This window comes from Molossus molossus, unplaced genomic scaffold, assembly GCF_014108415.1.
Source record: "Molossus molossus isolate mMolMol1 unplaced genomic scaffold, mMolMol1.p scaffold_m16_p_8, whole genome shotgun sequence".
Classification (NCBI taxonomy): domain Eukaryota; kingdom Metazoa; phylum Chordata; class Mammalia; order Chiroptera; family Molossidae; genus Molossus; species Molossus molossus.
In genome coordinates, this window is record NW_023425402.1 from 72,627,298 (window position 1) to 72,633,467 (window position 6,170).

The following is a 6,170-nucleotide window of genomic DNA, read 5'->3' on the forward strand; positions in this document are numbered from 1 at the left end:
TCTCCTTCATCTTCCTATACCCCTGCCCCATCCACAAAAATAATAATAATTGTTGGGGAAGTGCCCAATTACTAAAAGGAGAAATAAGAATTCATGATCCTCACTTAACTGCCTTAAATCAACAACTTTCAATCCATCAGATGCAACAGTCTTTTTGTTTGTTTTGTGTTTTTCTTTATTGTTAATATGTAGACCCAACCTTATAGAAGAGGATAGAAGTCTTGGGCTGGAGTTCCAGTTCTGCTTTTCATGAACTCTGGAAATTTAGATGAGTGATTTAACTTTTAGAATCTCAATTTTCTTATTTTAACTGGAATAAGGTTATTATTTTAATGTTATATATTATTATAAAATCACCCAACCTATCTTCATTCACTTTTCAGAGAAATAGGTCAACATTGTAATGTATGTGAACCTTCTTTGTAAGAAGTTGATTTTCTCCACCCTTACTTCCATCTGCCTCTATTTCCTGTCTTTCTTCAAAAAGTATTTTATGGACCATTACAGCCAGAACATAATTAACTTTTGAACAGTTTCCTCAGAATGACCGTTAAGTATGAAAGGAACTATGTCTCCACGACTGAATGAGTCTCCTTTCATAGATTCCAAAGCTCAGAATTGAGTTGAGCAGCAGCAGAAGCATTCTGGTGGTGATGTTTCTCTTCCTGAGAGAGACGGGACAAAGGCATCTCCAGTAGACAGATGTTCTTATGTCCAGGGCAAGGCAAAATTGCCAATTTCAACAAAGTTGCCCTGCTCTATGAGAAAACAATAATTGAAGAACTTCCTTCACATTCCAGAAAGTTGCTGGACTAATTGAATTTCTTCCAGGTAAGTCAAGGGTGGATCTGTATTTGGCACCAACTCAATGTGAGGTTTCATGTGGTGGCCATGAAAATGCACCTCAAGACCTTCCAAACAGAGGAAGAAAAATTGCCCTAGGGCCTAAATGTTGTGTCCTGAAATTTGCAGCCTTTTTTGAGCAGAGGCCCACGCCTCCTATTATTAGCTGCTCCAGCCAATGACTGAGCTTGACTAGGATACTAAGGGAAGACCATTCCTGGGAGATGTGGGGCATGGTTGATAGCTGATTCTGGCTGGCTCAAGGCCTCCCAGAATATTCCTTAGATTGTAGAGCAGTCTAGGACATCTCCACCCAACTTTCTCTTGCTTTCCTTTTCACTCAGAATCAGACTTGCTTTCTAGTCTGAAGGCTCTTCCATCTGTTTCTGGCTCCCTTCCCATTTCACTCACACAGAGAGTTTCCCTAATAAAACCCTTGCACATTTAATCCCAACTTGACTCCTGTTTTTCAGAGGACCCAGAATAACACACTTGGAAGATCATGTAAATCTCTCAGTTTCAAATTTTCTATCTTGCAAATTGTGAGAGTTGGGGGACACAGAGAACTAGAAAAGTACCTACATATGTGCCATACGTTATTTTACATAATTAGTACATCAACTTTAATGTGTCAGGTAGTACTGCTATTTAACAGAAGAGGAAGTGAAGAATTAGAAAAATTAAATCACTAGCCCAGTATTACTGCAGAGACTAGATTTGAGCCCAGGCCTCTTCTAACTTCAAGGTTATATCTTCTCTACCACCTTCTCTCCTCTCTCTCTGCTTAATTGTGAAAATCAAATGAGATAACAGATGTGACCACACTTTGTAAATGTAAAAAAGTGTTATGGCAAAGCCAGAGATTTTTATTTCTGTCAGTTTTCAGTCAGGACCACTACATAATATACAGAGCTCAGTGCAAAATGAAAATGTGGGGCTTTGTGTTCAAAACCTATTCAGCATTTCAAGATGGTACAGCAGAGCATTAAATTAAGTGTGGGACCCATGAGCCCAGCTATGGTATCAGAAGAATTGTAACATCTTAGTTGTAATTTAAAGGACAAATAAAATAATTTTTTAAAGACCTATCTTAATTTGTTAATGCTTAGGCATGCCTACACTAAATGACTTAAGTAGTTAGATGGCTATACCTATAGAATCACTAGTTCTTTATATGTTTTGGAGATTAACTTTTTTTCAGATATGTGGCTTGCAAATATTTTCCCCCATTTCATAGGTTGCTTTTTCACTTAAGTATTAGAAAGCTTTATGTCAGAGTTTAATTGGCAATTATTTTCATTCTTAGTGTTAGGTAAAGCTAATGATATATCTTACAATATTTTAGATAAGATGAAATAAGTTGCTTTCAGAAATGCAGTGTATAAAACAATGCGAAAATTGCTTTCATATGTAAAACAGTGCTAGGTTCTAGGCTTAAATAATTTTTTTTTTCACCTACATGAATTTTTAGCACTAGATAATTTTATATAGGGCACTGTCCTTCACATTGCAGAATGTCAGGCATCCCAAATGTCCCTAATGAATGGCAGTAGCATCCACATTCATTGTAATAACCAAAATAACGCTGGAAAATGTCCCAAGCAGCCCTTAGTGGGAGACACACACACACACATTGAGAATCAGTTTTTTCAATGCTTGTAAATACAGTATTCCTGTTCCTGGTCTTTAAAATGATAATCTGACTGGAGTTTGCCTTTGGAGTTGAAGTTTAAACTTCTCTGAAGAGAATATGGCAATTTTAGACTATACAATCATTAAAAGAACTATGGCTGACTTTTTTGTTTTTAAAATATATTTTTACTGATTTTTTTTTTAGAGAGAGGAATGGAGTGGGAGAAAGAGATAGAAACATTGATGTGAGAGAGAACCATTGATCGGCTGCCTCCTGCATGTCCCTACTAGGGATTGAGCCCACAACCTGGGCATGTGCCCTGACCAGGTATGGAACCGGTGACCTCTTGGTGCATGGGTCTATGCTCAACCACTGAGCCACACCAGATGGGTGAATAGCTGAGTTTTAAACATGTTTGGTGGTCTATATATTATTAAAATTAAGTATAATCTTTATTATATTAGGCTATCACTGTTACAGAATTAAACATTTCTCAGACAAGCTTATTTGGTTATGATGGCTCCCTGTGAAAATGTTTAGGCAAAAAAAAAAATGTCACATAGCCTTGCTTTCCTCAATCATAAGGGAAATCAAAGACAAGGTTCCTGACCTGAATGACTTCATACATTGTAGTATGCTGGGTGTGTGAGTTAATTTTATGTGTCAATTTGACTGGGCCAAAGGGTACCCAAATTAAATATTTATGTGTCTTTTGGGGGATTTTCTGGAATTAGAATTTAAATTGGTGGATTCAAAAAAGTTGATTGCCCTCCCCAATGTGGGTGGGTATCATCCAATTCTTTGAGAGCTTGGAAAGAACAAAACAGAAAAAAATAGAAGGAGGAATTTTCCCTTTTTGCTTCCAACCTGAGTACTGCCCTTTGACTGTATTTACACCATTAGTTCCCATTGTTCTCAGGCCTTAACTCACCAGCTTTCCTAAGTCTTCAGTTTGCAGACAGCAGATCATGGGACATCTAAGCCTCCATATCACAGAAACCAATTCCTCATTATCAAACTCTTCCTACTGGCTCTATTTCTTTTAAGAACCACAACTAATAAAGTGGGTAAAGACATCCACCTTGGAATCACACAGAACTGGTTATAAGTCTCTGTTGTACCACTGAATAGCTATTCAGTATGAGCAGATCACTTCCTTGAGCCACAGTTTCCTTATATACAAAATGAATATAATAAAACTTAATTCACAGGACTGTTGTGAAGATGAAATGAGATATATGTAAAGTGTTTATCCCAAGGGGCTTTCAATAAATAAAATTTGACTTGGTAATTTTTATTATTTTTTTGCTAAGATTTGCCCACATTAAAGACACTATAGTGCAGACAGTATAAAATCCATGGCAAATTCTATTATGAAACTATAAGTGGATAGAGGTTCAAGAATGTAGAGAAGGAATCAGTAAGTGAAAAAAATAAAAGCTGAATTGGACCAACTAGGGTACCATTTGAGTAATCTGAAAAAAAATATGAAACAATGGGACATAGAAATAATATTTGTCCACTAGGTTCCAGTTATTTCTAAATGATTCTAGACATGTAGTATTTCCAGTTCATGGCGGGGGGGGGGTAGTTTATTGCTTAAACTAAAATGCTTCACCACAATTTTCTTCCTAATATTACCTTAGACTTCATAAAATACCTTTAGAAAAAAATTAGTTATGCAGAGTCTATGCTTTTAATACCTAATCAGAGAGGATTAATCAAAACTGACCTGAGAGTAAACTCTTGAGAAGTTTTGGCCATTATTTAAAATGGTTGATTATAACAGCACCTAGATAACCACGTACCCACCAGTTCTTAAACCCATCTCAACACAACTCTTAATGGTAGTGTGCTAAGAAAAGTCAGAGCTTGGTGAAGAGGATAAGAATTAAGTATTGTCTGTTATAAGTAATAATTTACTGAAATGTCCATAAATATACATTTCTTAATGATATAAGTTCTTTACATCTCAGCAGCCAAATTCCAGAGGGATATTAAAACATTCGCATTACACTGGCCCATTCTGTTCTTCTTTACTTTACTGAAGGAAAGTAAAACCAACAATTTAACTCAAGCAGTAAATATCCAAATCTGCATTCTCAAATATAAGAAATAATTATAACCTGATCAATTTTGGAAAACTTCCATTATTTAACATAAAGAAATAAAGATAAATAAATAGATCCCTTTTTAAAGCCATTCACGAATGGCTTAGGAATAACTTTCAACTAAAGCCATGATATGCATACTTAATTAGGATTTTACATGTTTTTAAGCCAAAATCACAGGCTACTGCAATATGGTGGAATGTGCCCTCCCTTGAAATGAGAAACCCTAATTGAATATAGCTTGTGTTACTTATATCTAGGTTAATACACTCCAATTTGCTGAGCCTCTATTTCCCTTTTAAATGGAGATAGTGATATAAAAACTATAGGATTGCAAATGTAAAATGAGAGCACACTTAGAAATTCCTGGTATTTCTAAGAATCTGCTAAAAATATTAAGATAGATGTGTACTTGAACCAGAATTGGATATCTAAGGCTCAAATTGTGACTCTGTGCAGCAGGGAATTTAACTGTGATTAAGAATATAGGTAAATATCGTGTTTTTTTTTTTATAATGAAAACTAAATTCAGGAAACAATCAACTAGAGTTGAAGAAGGAGCAGCAATAGAGTTTAGGTTCCCAAACCTTATCATGCATCAGAATCTCCTGGAGTGCTGGTTAAAACACAACTGCTGGGTTCCACTTCCCAAGTTTCTGATTCAGTAGGTAAGAAACATGGTTCTAGAATTTGTAGTTCTAACAAGATTCTGGTGGTGCTGATACTGCTGGTCTGGGGACCACCCTTTGTGATCCACTGTTTTAAGGTAATGGAGAGGAGCAGGTTGGAGCTGAAAAGTCAGAAGGGCCCAAATAAAAAAGGTCAGAGAAGCATCTTGTAGGCATTTGAATATGCAGAAATGGAAAGGGAAATTCAGGGAGATTCTTGAGAGTGCCCCAGGGAGATTATTTTGTCAGCACTATTTCAGGTCATACTATTCTGAGCAGACTAAATTTCTTTGTTGACCAGAGGATGACAGGACCTTTAAGTTAAGGGAATCTCCAGAGAGATCAACTTTGGCCTGGAATTGAGAGAGAAAAAGTTAAAAGGGTAAAATGAAATGTCTTTAATCAACTTGTTCTCAACTACCTAAGATATACTCAGTACTTTGTAAAACGTACTGTGTAAAACTTTTTTCTGGATATAAGTAAGGGACACTGAAAAACGTGAATAAATCTTTGTATTTTACTGTGTCACTATGTGTCAATTATTTGTTTGCCTATCAGTATTTCCCCAGTTCTTTAACAAAGGAAACGCACTTACACTCGTTATCTTCCTCAGGCCACACAAAACACCTTAAAAAATGTTCATGGAATTCAATTTAATGAATTATTGTGTTATTTTCTAGAATAGAGGATCCTACAAAGAACACCAAGTACATAAAAAAATTTCTTTTCATCTTCCCTAAGAGGAATAGAAAAACTGAAAGGTAGAAGTTATGACAGGCCTTGAAGGATCTCACTGAGACAGAAGGTGGTAGGGCTTGAAGAATGAACAAGTTTTTACAGCTGAGAAACTATGGGATAGAAAAGTATATCACTTGCAATAAGAGTTCTTTGAATGTGTGTTTATTAAGTACACAA